This window comes from Nematolebias whitei, chromosome 2 (genome assembly GCF_014905685.2).
Source record: "Nematolebias whitei isolate Nwh7 chromosome 2, NemWhi1, whole genome shotgun sequence".
NCBI classification, from domain to species: Eukaryota; Metazoa; Chordata; class Actinopteri; order Cyprinodontiformes; family Rivulidae; genus Nematolebias; species Nematolebias whitei.
Window position 1 is genome coordinate 57,463,128 of NC_056499.1, and position 19,472 is coordinate 57,482,599.

Consider the following 19,472-nt stretch of genomic DNA (forward strand, 5'->3'; position numbering starts at 1 on the left):
ACAAAACTCACCTCAAGTTGCCTTTTTGGACATGCATGCATATATTTGTACAAATTGTACTTGAGAGCAGATTATTACAGCCTCATATAAAATCAATGATGATCATGATATCGATAATTCATCACTGTTTATTTGTATCAGATCGGAGTGGTATCGGCTGATACCGGGCCAACAGATATTGGCATCGGATCGGAAGTGAAAAAAAAATTGGATCGTGCGTCCCTAGTTTGCGGAACATTAAACGTAGAACCACTAGACTGAGGAACAGCTTCTACCTTGAAGCTGTTAGACTCATAAATCCCTAACCAGGAAAATCACTCTAAGGAAAAAAAATCTCTGCAATGCCACTCAATGGTGATATGTGACATATCCATGCTGCTGATTATCCATGCTGCTGATTTCTTGCCTTTAAAACTGCTGTATTCACACCCAGCTGCTCACAACAGACTCATGTTCAGGTTGCTGTTTAATATACCGTATTATTTTATTTTACATTATTAGTAGCAGATATATTAGATCCTTGTATACTGTTTCGTTTTTATACTTTATATTTTTTGCTATTTTTGAGTGTAGCTGTGACATTATGTACACATTTTCATTCCACCTCATGTACCACATGTGATGCCAATGACAAAAAAGAACTTTAAATCTTGAACCTTAAATATGTGGATACATGAAAAAAAAACAACAACACAAAAATCAGAAAAAATAAAGAAATTGGTAAGTAATTCAAATAAAATAAAAAAGAAATGAGACTTGTTTTATAGGAACTTACTAATATTTGCACTAAAAGACCGTCCTTGATTGTGCTACAACTCTCATCTCCACTGCTTGCTCTCAGGGAGGTTAAAAATGATGCTGCCGCAGGAAGAAACCAGAGGTGACAAGTGACACTTCCTATAACTCGCAGACCTACAGCACATGAGGATCTCATGGATGGGGTGCGATTGGCGGTGGTGATGTTTATATGACAGGCAAAGACAGAGAAGGTTCTAAAAACAAGAGTAGAACTGCAGAGAAAGGAAAATGATGTAAGCTTATGTGACAGCTCGAGCATCAGAGCGTTTGTGTGTCCATGCCCCCCCCCCCCCCCCCCCCGTGCGCAGGATAAGCATGGCTGGGTCACTTCCTTCAGGGCAAAGCCAGTGTGTGTCAGGGAGACTAGAACATTCTTCTTGTTTTTCTCAGCAAAATCCTTTGTTTCCACCATCTCCATCTCCTCCATTTCTCTTCAAGAGTGTGTCTTACAAAAACTAACAGAGCCTTGAACAGGAACCAGTAGAAGAATGGAATAGTACCAAATCACAAACAGAGTCCTCAACAAGAACCAGTGGAAGGATGGAAGTGTACCATACCATTGTGGATTATAACGCAGCCAGAGTCAACATCAAAACCAGCTGATAAATCTGGCTATATTTAGAGCCAGTCTCACAGCTGGGTGAAATCTCAACCTGCTTAAATATGCCACTCATCACAGCAACTCGATGCGCTGGGAAAGGAGGAGAGGATGGTGGGCGCTGTGAGACATGTCCCTCTGGATCCATGGAGCAAACTCATTTAGCCAGCACCTGACCTCACAGAGAACTCAGTTAAGCTGATGCAGGACTGAGAGTGGCGGATTCACATTAAAGTTGCTTTCAAAGTTATTTACATGCTTTTGAAGGTGGGATGCAATCTGTCATACAGAAACCCTGCTAATAGTACACAGTGTGGATTTTACACATCAAACGTGCACGATGGGGTCTGCAGAGCTGCATGCACAACAAACAGGAGAGACACACAGAGACAGTAAGGAAATTGTCTTACCTTTAGCCCCTCGCAGGACGAAGCCGAAGCCCTCGTTCTCCTTCTTCTGGAGCACCACGGTCTTCTCATCCACCACGCAGTCACTGTGGAGGAGATGGCGAGCAGAGCGCCCATTAGCACAGCCCATCATCCGCAGCATGGCCACGGACGCCCGGGCCGAGTGGAGGTTCATGTCTGTCCGGCAGAGGCACGGCAGGGCAGGGCAGGGCGAGCCGGACCCCCCCACCCCCACCTGCCTCTGGCCGGCCTCTGTCACTGCTTCTCAGACTGTGTGACAGCCGCTCTGGCAGCCCCGTGACAGCATCTGACCCCCCCCCCCCCCCCCCAAAAAAAAATAAAAATAAATGTGTTGGAGACGTCAGCGACCCCTCCAGCTGCAGCTCCTCTGTCTCTGCAACGCTCCTGGACGCAGGCTATGGCTGCCACTCCTCCAGCTGCTGCTGTGGAGGTTCGGAGCGGCAGTGTGGCCGAACTGTGCAGGAGAGACCCAGCATCCGTCCGGTGATGGAAGCGGCTAACAGCTCATGATGCGATGGGAGGAAAGCTGGAGCACGCAGGACGGAGGGAGGAGGAGGTGAGCTGAGAGCTCCGCACTGTGAAACCACAGCAACCGAGCCGGCTGAGGAGGGGAGGGGGTGTGGGGGCGACAACCGTCACATGCACTCATACTGATTGATCAGGACACTGACTGATCACATGCTGTTCGATTCCCTGCTTTCCCTCTGCTATCACCCGCCACAGAAAGGCAGCCAATAATGTTGTCTGCCCATGCCTGTGCGTGGGCATCTTAGTAAAATAATGCATGAACCACCGAAACAATTTCAGCACAACTTAATCTAAAAGTCAAACAAGAATTTGATGGGCGATATGCATTTCTTCAAGGAATGCTAATAGAAATTTTTACTAAACTCTTTATTCAATTACTATCTTTAATCAGAAAAAAGCAGAGAATCAAAACAAATAAAAATGAACAAAAATTGTTTTACACATAGTTTAATTAACTTTAAGTAGACAAAATATGTTGACAATCATAAGTTGTATGTTTTCAATATCACCCTCTGCATAAGATTATTTAAAGACATAAAATATAATCGCCTATAGTAAAGTAGCTCAAGCACACATTAATAATAATATAAATTTCACATTAACTTTTAATTTGTGAAAAGTGCTTTACTTTACACGTTGGCAGCACAGCTTTATGGTTTAATTTGTGTGTATGTGTGTGGTGGTGGTAGTGGTGGGGGGGGGGGGTGAAATGCTGTCATAAAAACAAACTAAAATAAATTGTAAAAAAGTCTGATTTGAGTTATTTTGCCTGATGTGTGAACACCTCTTTTGAGAGAAAACTTACCATTTTATTATTAAACCACTAGAGGGCGCTTTGGTCATGTAACCTTGTGATTCACTGCAGCCACTGTGGCCATTACCAAAATGGTCAAATGTCTTCATATCCTGATGCATGCTCAAAAATCCAGGTAGAAAAATCTAAAAGAGTTAAATCTGGTCCTTTAGTTGGCAGCTCAGAACACCACATACAGAACACCATGGACTTTGTGGACAAGGTGAGGGATGTCATCATGGAGACTGATGAAACAATGGTCTCTTTTGATGTCACATCACTCTTTACGTGCATTCCTGTTGATGATGCAGTAGAGGTGGTCAGTTTAAAATTAAAATCAGACACCACTTTGAGCAGCAGGACCACACTATCTACAGAACTGTGTCAACTCTTGAAACTGTGCCTGCAGTCAACCTACTTCACATATAGGGAGCAATATTATAGGCAGAAACATGGGTGTGCTATGGGGTCTCCAGTTTCTCCTATTGTTGCCAACCTGTACATGGAGGAGGTAGAAAAGAGAGCCTTGACGTCCTTTTCAGGGACACCACCAAGTCATTGGTTCAGGTATGTTGACGACACCTGGGTTAAAATTAAATCTCAGGAAGTCCAACATTTTACTGACCACATCAACTCTGTGGATAAATACATCAAGTTCACACGAGAAGATGTAAAAAATGGCAGGTTGGCTTTCTTGGACTGTGAGGTCTCAGTCTCTGATAGAGGACATTTGCAAACTGAGGTGTACCACAAACCCACCCACACAGACCAGTATTTGCAGTTTGACTCCCATCACCCTTTGGAGCACAAGTTAGGAGTCATCAGGACTCTGTATCACAGAGCAGACAGCGTCCCCACTAGCTCAGGAGCCAGGCAGAAGGAGAAATCCTACACAAGACAGGCTCTAGAGCAATGTGGATATCCTAACTGGGCCTTCCTGAAAGCAGAGAAGAAACCCAAACAGGACTCCAGTCAGCCATCAGGTGAAAAGGAGGAACCCAGACCCAGACCAGTGGTCATTCCATATGTTGAGGGAGTATCAGAGAAACTGAGACGTTTATTTTCTAAACATAACGTCCCAGTGGCTTTTAAACCCCAAAATACATTACGGCAAAGACTGGTTCATCCCAAAGATCCAGTCCCCCGGCACAAACAGAGCAATGTTGTGTATGCTGTTCAGTGTCAGGAGGGTGATCAGTCTTAGGTCGTTTTCACACCTGATAGTCCGGTAGACTCGGTTCGGTTGGGGACCAATATTCATGACGTTTTGTTACATTTGAGCTGGTGCGTTTGCATTCACACTGCACTGTGCAGTCGAGTCAACCTGTTGAACCAACCTGTTCCCCCGCTCGCCTGTGGGGGTGCTGCACCAAGAAATACTGAAAGAAATGACACAAAAACCTCTGAAGACACGTCTTCTTCTTCTTCTGTAAATAAAAATAAAAACGACGTGGCATCAAGTTTTAGCAGTTTTAGGAGTTATATTTTGTCATTTTTCAAAAATGGACTTAGCATGAGCAGAAGATGAGACAGAAGACCATGGAGAATATTGTTTTTCCACACAAGGCAGCTGACGGCTCCATATAAGGTCAGAGAAATGCGTGTTTGTTTACCCTGCAGAGCGGGGTCCGGTCTGTTTGCATTCACACTGTACTTGAACCGTGCTGGAGTTCTCTTCTACCGGACCGAGACCTAGGTTTTAGCCCGGGCCAGAGTTCGCCTTTTTGTTCGGTGACAGAGTTCGATGGCACGTTCACACCTCCCTAAATGAACCGGACTTTCTAAGATAACGAGCTAGAGTTCGATTAAAGCGGACTAAACAGGGCTGGTGTGAAAGCACCCTTACATTGGGGAAACTAAACAGCCACTGACCAAAAGGTTGGCCCAGCACAGAAGATCAACATCATCAGGCCAGGACTCTGCGGTCTACACTCATCTCCAGGTCAGCGGTCACTCTTTCAGGGATGAAGATGTTCACATCCTGGACAGAGAGGAACGATGGTTTGAGAGAGGAGTAAAGGAGGCCATCTTTGTGAAAAGAAATCGTCCATCATTAAACAGGGGTGGAGGCCTCCGGGTTCAACTGTCCCCCTCTTACAATGCTGTGATTGCTAGTATCACTCAGCCCTCTGTGAATAGTAAACAGCCATCAGTGTGCTAATGATCCATTGTTAGGCTGATGGTCCTTCTTGACCATGTGATCAGCTGGTTTTGGTTGTCAGCAGCAAAACTGGTTGATCCACTCTGAGATGGTGCTATTTAAGAGACTGAGCTGAATACAGCTCCTCAGACTGAGGAAGTCTCTCGGATGAGAGACGAAATGTTTCTACATTTTTTTTATTTTTTTTGAATGTTCAGAGGACCAGATTTAACTTTTTTAGGTCAAATGTCTTCACTTGGTGTTTTGACTAAGCAACACTGAAACCCTTATTGCCTCTGATGTGTGTCCCATCGGTGTATAAATGTGATAAATCTCTGATAAGTCTCTTTAGAATGATTTGTTCAATTAGCTTTGTAGAGATCTACTTTGTAGTAGAGTGCTGTATGAATGGGAAAAGAAGGCACAGATTGTAGTGTAAAGTACTTTGAGTATCTCGATAAGATAGAAAGGTGCTATATAAGTACAGTCCATTTTCCATGTAACAAATGTAAAAAAATAAAACAAAAGTGTATTAAAATATAATAATAATATTAGAGTGCATATAAAAACTTAAAAACACAAGAAAGTGAGGAGTGGGGGAGTGGTGGCGCAGAGGTTAAAGAGGTGGGCTTGTGATCCGAAGATCGCCGGTTCACGCCCCGGCCCTGACAACATCAAAATTGTGGGTAGGGTAGGTGAAACACCCACACTTGCCCCCACCCTCATTCGCCCCACTCTGGGCCCATGAGCAAGGCCCTTAACCCATGTGCTCCCTAAAAACAGGTCTCTCTTGAAAATGAGTTCTCGTGGCTCAATGAGACTAACCTGTATAAATAAAGGCTAAAAAAAAAAAAAAAAAAGTTGTGTTTGCTATGGATGTTAGTCACTGGCCTCAGAAGCATTAGTACTGTGTGTGTGTGTGTGGGGGGGGGGGGGGGGGGCGATGGGGGGGGGTCTAGGGGTCCTCCTCGAGAAAATGTTGAATAAAGTAGATGCCATTTCATGCATTCTGGTGTATTTTAACGAGCTCTTGAATGTCTACATTTACCTCCATAAGGAGACACTTGATTCACTTACCATTTTAGAGAGCACAATACAACAAAAAGTAGTCTGACACCTCTCCTTATGTGAATAGAGCACACTCCGCTTCTCTCAAGCTCGCTACCCCCCCACCCCAGTCGACAACTGCCAGAACTAATGTAGCGCTAAGCTTGTGGTGTGCAAAACAGACACGCTAGCAAAGATGCTACAGACGTAGCACCCCCCCCCCCCCCCCCCCCCTCCCCCCCCCCCCCCCCCCCAACTACTGGCACTAAGACAGCGCTAAGCTAACACACAACACAGAGGCGCCTCCCCCTCCCCCCACCCCATCGACAAAAGAATACCCACAAGATGAGCGCCCTACGAAGGCAAGTGACCTAGGAGAAACACTGTGGTGAGTTGTTGTAGGTAACCAGGACACCCAGACTGGATTTTTAGTGGTTTGAGTATTCTCCCATTAATCAAGTGGAATGGATTAATTCCTGAAGAAATAGAAACAGAGTTGGATGAACTAGTATTTCATGGTAGATGTGTGGGCCCAAACAAGTATTTTTTGAAGTATTCTGATGCATGCTCAATAATCCAGGTAGAAAAATCTAAAAAAGTTAATCTGGTCCTCTGGACATTCAAAAAAATAAAAAAATTGTTGAAACGTTTCGTCTTTCATCCTGAGGACTTCCTCAGTCTGAGGTGCTGTTTTCAGCTCAGTCTCTTAAATAGCACCTTCTCAGAGTGGATCAACCAGTTTGCTGCTGACAACCAAAACCAGCTGATCACATGCTCAAGAAGGACCATCAGCCTAACAATGGATCATTAGCACACTGATGGCTGTTTACTGTTCACAGAGGGCTGAGTGATACTAGCAATCACAGCATTGTAAGAGGGGGACAGTTGAACCCGGAGGCTCCACCCCTGTTTAATGATGGACGATTTCTTTTCACAAAGATGGCCTCCTTTACTCCTCTCTCAAACCATCGTTCCTCTCTGTCCAGGATGTGAACATCTTCATCCCTGAAAGAGTGACCGCTGGCCTGGAGATGAGTGTAGACCGCAGAGTCCTGGCCTGATGATGTTGATCTTCTGTGCTGGTCCATCCTTTTGGCCAGTGGCTGTTTAGTTTCCCCGATGTAAGACTGATCACAGCCCTCCTGACACTGAACAGCATACACAACATTACTCTGTTTGTGCCGGGGGACTGGATCTTTGGGATGAACCAGACTTTAATGTATTTTGGGGTTTAAAAGCCACTGGGACGTTATGTTTAGAAAATAAACGTCTCAGTTTCTCTGATACTCCCTCAACATATGGAATGACCACTGGTCTGGGTCTGGGTTCCTCCTTTTCACCTGATGGCTGACTGGAGTCCTGTTTGGGTTTCTTCTCTGCTTTCTTTTTGAAACCTGAGGGGGACACATCCCCTTCACATATAATTAAAATGACACCTATGATGTTAGTGATTTAAGAGAAAAGGGAAAACATCAATGGAGGAGGGGGCGTACCAAAGGGACCGTCTTATCACAAGCAAAAGTGGTTTGTTCCACTTTGGAGTAAGCTGTTGGGGGAAGAATCAGTTTTGTTGTGTTTTTTCCTGACTGATGAAGCCTTCCGGATTGAAGGCGAAACGTTTCAGCACAAAAAAAGAAACTGTCCAGATGACCTGACTGAAAAATGTTGGATTGTATACCTGGATTATTGAGCATGGACTTTGTTATCAACATATCTCCTTTCACAGGTCAGCAGATTAGATCTTATTTACCTCAGTGTGAACGTGATATGAGCAGAAAACAATTAAAAGTAGCATATACAGTTAATGTGGAGGCTGTTAATTATTGAAATGGCTCATATATGGTAGCTTCTGTGGCAAATACTGCTATGCTGTACCTGCTGAATCATGCTACAATGTAGTATAAATTATTAAATAGTACAAGCTGGTTTTTCCTTCAGGAACAAGTACGTATCTGCTCTCTTTGCACAAATTCTGAAAATATACTTTTAACGCTTAGAAATAGATTAGGCACTTATCACTGCATGTAGCTGCAGCTATCAGAGCCTACAGAAACACAATTTACATGTTAAAAAATTAGTTTCAAATTCATCAACTAGCTGAAGTCATAAATCTTCAAGCAGCTAAAGTCGAAATCACTGGAAGTCAGTCTAACTATTGACTGACTTCAGGTTGTGTTTAGATCTTCGCTTCTCAATGATGTCACAGATGTAAACAAAGCACTGGATGAGCTATGTGCCCTCTAGTGGTGTTGTAGAACTCCATGATCTGCTCTCTACTCTCACTAAAGAAGTCTACAAACATCATCCATGAGGACTCGGGCCTGATGTTATCTGTAAGCCTGTCACACACCACAGCAAGCAAGATTTGTGTTTTTGCTCAAATAAATACCGTTAAAAAACTTCTGTGAAGAATCCACAATGTTACATTATGTTTTGCTCGCGGCTCAAAGGCAAGGGTAGACTATTATTTTTACCTGTGTCAATGTGTATGATTGCTATCAAGATGCAAATTTTTATGAAAATTGAAGAAAGGAATCAATGAATGTAAAAATACAGCTGACTAAGCTTTGGAGCCACTTTATTTAGGACAGCTGTCACAGTCAACTGATCCAAAAACACAAAAACAGCCATATCAACGTCAGCTTACACATGTTAAGAAAAGACATGGTGCAATCGTAGCTGAGCGGTCCCAAAGACTTATTCTGAACATTAGCAGACTGGGCAATGCCATTCCATAGAGGTTAAGCTTCTTTCTGCCTTTTTACTTGTTTTTCAGCTGTTCTTCACTTATTTCAGCTTTTTTCAGATAATTTCCACTTTTTGAATTGGGCAAACGTGTTCGTTCTGCTTTCTTCTACTAATTTAGGCTTGTTCTACCTTTTCAGCTACTTTATTAATTTTTTTATTTTTTAGCTAAATTCCGCTGTTTTCAGATAAAGTTTTTCATGGTATTTACCATTTCTGATTTATTCTGCTAATTTAGCCTTGCTCTTCTATTTCAGTTATCCATCCATCCATTTTCTTTACCCGCTTATTCCATTTTGGGTCATGGGGGTCGCTGGTGCCCATGTCCAGCAATCACTGTGCGAGGGGCGGGGGACACCCTGGACGGGTCGCAAGTCCATCACAGGGACACATAGAGACAAACGAGACAAACAACCATTCACTCTCTCACTCACACCTAGGGACAATTTAGAGTTACCAATCAGCCTAACATGCATGTTTTTGGTCTGTGGGAGGAAACTGGAGTACCCGGAGAAAACCCATGCATGCACGGAGAGAACATGCAAACTCCACCCAGAAAGGCCCCTGGACCGGGGTTTGAACCAGGGACCTGCTTGCTGAGAGGCAGCAGCTCTACCAGTTGTGCCACCGTGCTGCCTCTATTTCAGCATATTGTTTTTGCTAATTTCAGATGTTTTTCTGCTATTTCTTTAGCAATAAGCATCCACCCTGCATTTTCGCAGGAAATACAATTTCTCTAGTTTTCCAAGTTTTACGAAAATGGCTACATGATGCAGCAAAATAAAAGGATAGATACTTTAGTAGATCCAGTTTTATTTTAAACAACAATAGATGCATAATCTTTCCATTTTTAAATAGTAGCACTAACAGCTGTGTCTGCTGCAGCTGTGTTTACGAGGAATCCTCCATGAAGTAACGCAGCAGCATCTCAACAGCTCTAAACAGGAAAATGTTTTTTTTAGTCTGTATCAGCTGTCGCAGCTGACATTGTTGGCTCAGATGTTCATGTCACATGTTCAGTGGAACTACCTTTCTATTATTTTTTTTTTTCTTCTGGAAAACACGTACAGAAAAATCCAAAAAAGTTCAATCTGGTCCTCTGGACATTCAAAAAAACAAACAACAAAACAAAGCAAAAAAATTTAGAAACGTTTCATCTCTCATCCGATGACATGCATGTTTTTGGTCTGTGGGAGGAAACCGGAGTACCCGGAGAAAACCCACGCATGCACGGAGAGAACATGCAAACTACACCCAGAAAGGCCCCTGGCCTTTCTCATCGGATGAGAGATGAAACGTTTCTACATTGTTTTGCTTTGTTTTGTTGTTTGTTTTTTTGAATGTCCAGAGGACCAGATTGAACTTTTTTGGATTTTTCTACCTGGATTATTGAGCATGCATCAGGGTACAGAAAAATAGTTTACGCCATCTCTGATTTTCTGCTGCTTTCATAGCCAGACCTGGTGTGGAGACATTAAAGCAAAAGGTTAAGCTTGCTTAACCTGAACATGCATCAGGATGTTAAACTTGCTTCTGCGACTTAAGGTGGTTACTATAAGGGTGCATCATTCTGCTTATATTAGGTGCAAGGATTACACTCAGTAGACACGTGGGAAGAGACAATAAAAACAGAATGAAGACAGAGAGAGCCGCGACTGCCACCCTAGCAACTGTTCCCCTAGCAACGCAATCTGTCTGGAGAGGAAGGAGGCCAGTACTGCTGACACAATGAAGGTTATCACACACAGCATTCCTTCACACACACACACGCACGCACGCACGCACGCACGCACACACACACACACACACTGCTAATCTCAAATCGGACAAAGACTTGTGTTCAGTAGGTTAGTGGAGCACAGAAGGAAACTAGAAATTTGTCAAGGGTGCCATGTCGTTCAACAAGTGATGAGAGAGGAGTAAATATTTGAAGAAATTTTTTTAAAAATACAGCTGAGCATGCAGGATGCATGGCATTAAGCTTCCTCAGACTGGGCTTGAAAGTGAAAAGCTGAAGAGTATTTATAGTCAAGAGGAGAGGCTCTCAAAACAACATACGGCCCATTAAAGATTTTCATCTCTTGGCCATATTAGACACATTACCATAACACTTCATCATAACACCACCAATTTTATACAAAACTACAAAATTCAATGACAGAATTTAAAATCTTGCTTTTAACATACAACATTCTCAACAATCAAGCTCCATCGAACATTAAAATTTTTATTATTCCATATTTTCGCAACACTGTTTCCCAAAGTAGAATCGGAGGAAGATCTTTCAGTTATCAGGCTCCTCTCTTGTGGAACCAACTTCCAGTTTCTGTCTGTGAGACTGACACATTGTCCAGTTTTAAGTTTTGAGTCTTTCTACCCAGTGACGTTACCACCTGGATTATGGCTTACCCCACTGCAGCCTCTCCTCTAAGGGGTATCACGAACTGAATCTAGCACTTGAGTATTACCCAGAATGACCTTAGGTTAGTTCTGTTTAAGGCTGTGTTGAAGGTGACACACCCAGATTGTTAACGACCTCCATCTGCAAGTCACACCCTTATTTCACCCCATGACTCGCCCAACCTAGCAGCCGGGGTTGGATCGTTGCCCATGGGGAAACTTGCATTCAACGACCGCTCACCCTCGGTTGTAGAACTGCAACTGTTACCGATCTGGTATTTTTTAGAATCTAGAAATAAGATGCCAGGATGTTGTATAATCAAATCTGAGAAAACCTTTAAAAACCTCCGTCTTTAGTTATAATATTGAACCAAGCTTCTTAAATCCATGAACACGAAGTGGTGAAATGATAGTCCAGAATCTTACATTTTATGCTTTGCTTTAATTTATGATTTGCAGGGGAACAGCGTTATAGCAGAAATCCATAGTGATTATTCAGTTACATAGCCAGGTCAGTAGTCAAAAGTCCATTTGTTACTTGAAAGGTGTTACTGTTGATTGATGGTTGATGTCCAAGGGGCGAAACAGTCCAGTTGTGTTGTAATTCCTTTGCTCCAATGAGCTGAACCAAAGAATTATAAATATGTCAAGCTCCGAAGAGTAAAAACAGAAAATTATAAATCCATAAGTTCCGTTGAAGAAAAATTGAAATATATTAATCTTCACTCTGTTGAGCCAAAGTAAGGTGAGGTGATTAGGTTCAGGGGAAGAGTTTTGCTGCTCCGAGACCCCAGAGAACACTGAGAAACTCAAGATCGTTACTGGACTCGATGAGCCGTCAGCTGGCATCTTGAGTTTACCTCATGTTTCCAGAATCCTCCGGAGTGAAATCTCAAAAAACAAGTTTAGTTGGAAAAATCATAAAATAAAAAAGTTAAAGTCTAAAAAAATAAAAAAGTTAAAGTCTAAAGTGTGTTCAAAAACTCTATCAAACAAAAAGGAGAAAAATCAAAAAATACAAAGGCATCTTCAGAATCCCATAATGCAGCAAAAATGGGGAAACTCTCCTAAAATGTATTAAGACTTTAAAAATACCAAATTTAATATAATGAGTAAATCCCAATAACTCAAAATGTTGTCAAGAGTCTTAACATTCTACTAGTATAAATAGCTATAAGCGATTTTAATTATTTAATTTTATTTTAGGACAGCTATTAGTATGTGTCATACCATCTCTTCTCGAAGACCCCTTGTCAAAGGGGATCCTTGACTGATGAAGCTGGTGACAATCATCCCTCAGTTGCTTTTGAAGAATATTTCATACTGCATTCAATAAAATCCAATCTTGGAAACTTGAGTGGGCTTTCAGGTCCAGGCTGAGCTGAGAAAAATAATTTTCCTCTTCGGATGTTCAAGTTCCCTTTAGTTAATGAAGGCGTCAATGAACTGTCCTTAAAAACTCTCCAAGTGCTTCAGCCCCGATCATTAATGCCAAGTCTTTTTATACATTTGTCTGCTTATTGCGTAATTTCTGCATAGCAACAGTCCTAGATACGGACTATTCTACAACATCAGATCACATGTTCAATGTCACTGTCATTGTTACAATTACCTTTGACTGCCACTAGGTCTGTCTTCCTGCTTTTCTGCAGAGAGCTTCCTCTTTTTCTGAGAGAGCCTCTTCACTTAAGGTAACTTGCTCCTACTTTCTGTAGACAACTTCCTCTTTTTCTACAGGTAACTTCCTCTTTTTCCTCTTACTGGCCTGGCCATCTGTTCAGACTTCCACTTCCTGTGATGACTTGACAAACGAACATTAAGCTGTGAACTTGACCTTTTGACCATCAATTCTATTCACTTTTAGTCAGTAACTAATTCATTTATTCTTAATCATTTAAAGTTAATTCCCTTTCAATATAAGATTTCCCAATAGGAAGAGGGCTGGCAATGGAAGAGGGGGCGTACCAAAGAGACCATCTTATCACAAACAAAACTGGTTTGTTCCACTTTGGAGTAAGCTGTTGGGGGAAGAATCAGTTTTGTTGAGTGTTTCTTTGACTGATGAAGCCTTCCGGATTGAAGGCGAAATGTTTCAGCACAAAAAAAATAAACTGTCCAGATGACCTGACTGAAAAATGTTGGATTGTGTACCTGGATTATTGAGCATGGACTTTGTTGTAGGCATTGACATATTTTCTACATACAACATGAAAGGCTGCCAAGTGTCACAAATTTTTTTAACAGAACCCATCAGGGTATATGATTTTTTCCAAATGAATATGATACATCACTTCTCTTATCCAATGAACATATACAGGGTGTGTGGGTCTTTCCAACTGCATGAAACAAGTCTGCTGCACAAAACAGGCAAGCAACTCTACTTCCCCAAGCAGCTGAGGCAGGCTGGAATGGGAAGCTCAGTCCTCACCTCCTTCTACAGGTGTACAGTGGAGAGCATCCTGTGCTCCAGCATCAACGTGTGGCATGGAGGCTGCACAGCTGCAGAAAGAAACACTCTGGAAAATCTGTTGAGTCAGCCTCCCCACCATCACAGACATCTACACCTCCAGATGCAGAAATAGGCTCCACCTGCATCATGAAGGACCCCACTCACCCAGCACACACACTTTTTGCCCTGCTCCCCTCAGGAAGGAGGTTGAGGAGCATTAAGTGTAGAACCACTAGATTGAGGAACAGCTTCTACCCTGAGGCTGTTAAACTCATGAATATCTAACCAGAATTATCACTGTGAAAAAAATCACTGTAATGCCACTTTAATTGGTGAATATGACTTATCTGTGCTGCTGATTATCCATGCTGCTGATTATCTCATTGCTGGTAAGATGGCACCCGTGTACATGGCTTGCAATCCACCTCTGCTGATGGTGTTCGGATTATTTGTGTTTTGTTCATTTTTTATCTGGGACATAAACTCACTGCTGGTGTATGACCGACAACAGCTTCTCGATCTTCGTTTTTCTGCCACCGATGTCGCTTATTTGGACCAATTGTAGGGATTGGTCTGTTTCATGGGTTTAGTCCATCTTGTGCTGTGTTTTTTGTCTCATGTCCTTCTCAGTTTCTGTTTTACTATAGGGTTTGTGTTTTCCTAGTGTATGCTTCCATCTAGTGTTGTGTGTCTGTTCCTGCACTCCCTGGCTTCCTGGTTTGTCATTTTCCCTGATGTCATTCAGCTGTGTGTCCTCACAGGTGTTTTGTCTCGTTTGCCACTGTATATAAGTCTGTGTCTCTGTGTTAGTCCTTCGTCCTGGCATTGCTTCCGGTCACCTTGGTCCTCTGCGTTTCCCACAGATTATGTAAGTTTGCTGCCCCGTCAGCTGTTGTTTTGTTATTATTAATAAATTATTTTATTCATCTCCTGAGTCCTGGATTGTCTGCCTGCACCCCTGGGTTTACCCCTCACCAACCACCATTACGACACCAATATGAGCGTACCTCTGAAATCACACCAAAATATGATCATGTTTTCATTATTGGGGACTTGAATTTGCATGTGTGCTGTCAGGAGAAGCCCTTGGTTACGGACTTTTTAGATTTATTGGACTCATTTAATCTAACTCAGCATGTAAATGGTCCCACCCAAGAGCACGGACATACACTGGACCTTGTTTTAACACATGATGTGACTGTTGGTAATCTTGAAATTGGTGATAATGTTTTTTCAGACCACATGCCAGTCCAGTTCGAGTTCACCCTCCCCCATCTAACTCCTAAGCTGTGCATTCCTGCACGTAGTAACCGGGCCATTAACCACTTTACTGCCGCACGTTTCACAGATGCTTATAACTCTGAAATGATCATTCAGCCCCCTGTGTTTCTCACCACCACGGAGGCGCTGACATCCCAGTTCAACTCTGTCTGCTTAAAGACTCTGGATCATGTTGCGCCTGTTAAAACTAGAAAATCAAAACTCAGAGCAGAATCTTGGCTGAGTGACGTCACCAAGGCCGTTAGGCAGCAATGTAGGAGGGCGGAGCACAAATGGAGGAAAGACAGGCTGCAGGTCTCTTTTCAAATACTTAAAGAGAGTTGGCACCATTATCAGAAAGCAGTAAAAGCTGCTAAATTCAAATATTTTTCTGATGTCATAACTTCAAACTCTCACAACCCACGTGTCTTCTTCTCTACCCTAAACTCTATTCTCCACCTTACTGAATCATCACCTCTGGAAGCCTCGACTGAGCTGTGCGAGAACTTCTTACATTTCTTTTTGGAAAAAATTATGACCACCCGGGCTCTCATTTCTCCTCCAACTCATGACCCATCCGTCCCACCTCAATCTGTAGCTCTATTTGACCATTTTAAACCCATCACTCTATCTTCTCTAGAGCAGGTCATGTGCAGCTTGAAACCATTCTGGTTCCTCCATTGATGTGGTCCCCCCTCGACTACTAAAGGAGGTTTTTCCTACTCTAGGTCTGTCCAGTCTCGCTATTGTAAACGGTAGTCTATCCACTGGCGTGGTGCCAAAAAACTTTAAACATGCTGCTGTCCAGCCTCTCCTGAAAAAGAAACAAACCTTGACCCCTCAGTCATTTCCAACTTCCGGCCTGTCTCCAGACTCCCATTTGTTTCTAAAGTACTGGAGAAAATAGTTGAGTCCCAGTTGAAATGCTTCCTGGAAGATCACGCTATCTTAGAGCTATTCCAATCTGGCTTTAAACTTCTCCACAGCACTGAAACTGCCCTATTGAAGGTTTTTAACAACATCTTCTGATCCACTGATACTGGTGTTTCTGTGCTGCTTGTACTATTGGACCTCACAGCCGCCTTTGACACCATCGACCATGAGATCCTTATTGCTAGGTTAGAGCAGTGGGTGGGTATCACAGGGTCAGCCCTCAATTGGTTCAGATCCTACCTCGCTGACAGATCCTTTAGTGTCTCCATCAAGGATTTTAGTTCTGCAGCAACAGAGCTTAAATGGGGGGTTCCGCAGGGGTCCATCCTGGGTCCCCTCCTATTCTCTCTATACCTACTGCCACTTGGTGCTATTTTCCAGAAACACAACATACCCTTTCCCTTCTACGCCAACGACTGTCAAATTTACTTCCCCCTAAGGCACAATGGTACATGCTCTATTCAACCTCTGCTCGGCTGCCTGGCTGACATCAGGGACTGGATGGCTTTAAACTTCTTAAGTTTCAATGAAAAGAAGTCTGAAGTCATGTTGTTCCCTCCCAACGACATGATCACAAATCACTGCATCGACCTTTCCACTCTATCCATGTCAGTAAAACAAAGAGTCACTAATCTGGGAGTGATAATGGACCCTTCCCTGAAACTTAACAATCATGTCAACATTATTGTTAAATCATGTTTCTTCCAACTGAGGCGGCTGTCTGAACTGAAGCCCATATTGTCCAAAAATAACCTGGAGACAGTACTACATGCATTCTTACCATACCATACCATACCACTTTATTTATAAAGCACTTAAAACAGCTACAAAGCCAACCAAAGTGCTGTACAGACAAAACAACAGGTAACACACAAAGCAAAATACAAAATGAGGTAAATCAGAATATAGACAAAAAAAAAAAACAACAACATTACATCTAGGCTTGACTGCAATTCACTCCTGTTTGGTATCAGTCAGACCTCCATTACACAACTGCAACTGGTCCAGAATGTAGCAGCCCAATTTTTAACCAGTACAGGCAAAAGAGAGCACATTACACCAGTTTTGGCCTCACTGCACTAGCTACGGGTTCACCTTCAAATCCAGTTCAAAACACTCCTGTATGTCTACAAATCGCTGAACAGTTTAACCCCCCCCCCCCCATCTCTCTGATCCGCCCCAACCGCCTGCCCCACCACGTTCCCTGAGGTCAGCGGACCAATTGCTGCTCACATTTCCAGGAACTCGTCTTAAGCGCAGAGGTGACAGGGCCTTCTCTGTAGCAGGACCAAGACTTTGGAACGAGTTACCTCTGCTTGTCAGACTGGCCCCCTCCATCTTGGTTTTCAAATCCCGTTTAAAAACTCACTACTATTCAGTAGCTTTCAACACCAGAGGATCTGTGTTTTGAGCCTGTATGCTCCACACTGGTTTGTTGTCATATTTTTTATCTGCATCGTTTTTATGTCTATATTCTGATTTACTTCATTTTGTATTCAATTCATGTGTTGTCTATTGTTCTGTCTGTGCAGGACTTTGGTTGGCTTTGTAGCTGTTTTAAGTGCTCTATAAATAAAATGGTATGGTATCTCATGCTTCTGTATTCATTCGTACCAATCTGCTCACCACAGACTCATGTTCGGGTTGCTGTTTTTACGCTGTATTGTTTCACATTATTAGTGTTTAGCTAATGAGCGGGATCAGTCACACACAGACAAAATATCTTAGATCTTTTAGCATGCTGTTTGGCATTTGTTTGTCATATAACTTAGTGTATATCTTAGAACCTTATATACTGTTTCTTTTTACACTTTATATTTTTGTTATTGTTGGATGTAACTGGGATCCTGTGTACATAATTTTATTCCACCTCGTGTACCATATGTGATGAGAATGACAAAAAATTGACTTGAACTTTTGGCTAGAAGAGAGCCAAAAGCAATCACATCCTCGTACTTGCTGAAGGACATATCCACAGAAACCACCCCAAACAGTGGGGTGATGGGTGTACAGTTTTTACACATATCCCAGAGAAGGTGTCAAAAATAGATTGACAAAAGTTCTACAGTTTGGGACAGGTCCAGAATGTATGCAAGTGTGTAGCTGGAGTTTGTTTACAATGATTACATGCAGGGTCCAGGTTGGCTTTGATCTTGGACAGCTTGTCTTTGGACCAGTGCAGCTGGTGCACTACCTTAAATTGAATTATAGCGTGTCTCAGACAGATTGAGGATGAGTAAATGTTCTTAATGATCTTTCACCAGGTTGAGTCTGATATTAATTCCTCCAAGTCCATTTCACATTTCAGTTTAAGGGAGTCCAAACTGGTCTCATGGTATGAACTGAGCAGTGTATAGATGTTGCTTAGGGCCCCCTTAATATCAGACCTGCATTCCAAAATCTTAGCGACAATTTGTTTAGAGGGGTAAAAAGAAGCAATCAGAGTTAGATCTCACACAATGTCTCAGCTGCAGATATCTTAAAAACAGTGACTTGTGATTTCAAACTTCAGTACCAGCTGCTCAAAAGGAGTAAACGTGATTATTTGACACAGGTGCCCAAACCAGTAACTCTGTAGAGTTAAATACCCTCCTGAACTGATTCCAAATTTTAACCGTCCATATCACAATTGGGTTAGAAGTGTAGGTTGATATTGACTGTTTGAAAGGCAGTCAAGGGCAGAGAAACGCAGAAGGAGAACTGGATCTAATTGAGGCCCTCTCCAAAGCCACCCAACTAGGAGAAAGGTATGTCCTTACCCAACCAGAATAGTAGAACTCTGATATTCGGTGTCCGGTAATAGTGCATGAAATTAGGAAGCGACATGCCTCCAAGCCTGCGGGGGAGATTTAAGACCCTCTTGGCAATCCGTGGATGCCCTTTCATCGTGTTCATAGTAACCCTGTCTAGATTTAGAAATTAAATATTCTGCCTGCTGAGTAGACAATGTATTAAATTCAGTTTGGAGTAACAAACTTTTTTCATTGGATCCTGTGAGGGGGAGGGTCTGTGTTCTCTATCTAATTGTAATATCTCATCTGTTAACTGTCCTAACTGTACCAAACCCTTCTTCTTTTTGTTTAACTTTAATCATTTTGAATTATTTAACTTTATTTACAAAATATGTACCATAGAAATACTTAAGCTACTTAAACTTTTATGTATTGTCTTGTGATTTCAAACTTTTGCACATTTTAACTAATTTTTGCTTTTAGGTATTGTTTTGCTGATTATAGCTTATTATAGTCCCCTAAGATTGTTTTAAGTCATCTTGGGGCTTTTTTTAAAGTCCTAAGATGACTTTTGATATATATATATATATATATATATATATATATATATATATATATATA

At 42.3% G+C, this 19,472-nt stretch overlaps 1 long non-coding RNA gene across 1 annotated transcript in view; it reads right to left on the reverse strand.

Annotated features, from left to right (window-relative positions):
• The window catches only part of LOC119424984, a 95,903-nt gene that overhangs the window by 6,052 nt on the left and 70,379 nt on the right, over positions 1-19,472 (reverse strand). The window contains exon 2 of the long non-coding RNA XR_005187543.1: positions 1,807-1,889. This is a non-coding gene — a long non-coding RNA (uncharacterized LOC119424984). The remainder of the gene's footprint in view (positions 1-1,806; positions 1,890-19,472) is intronic.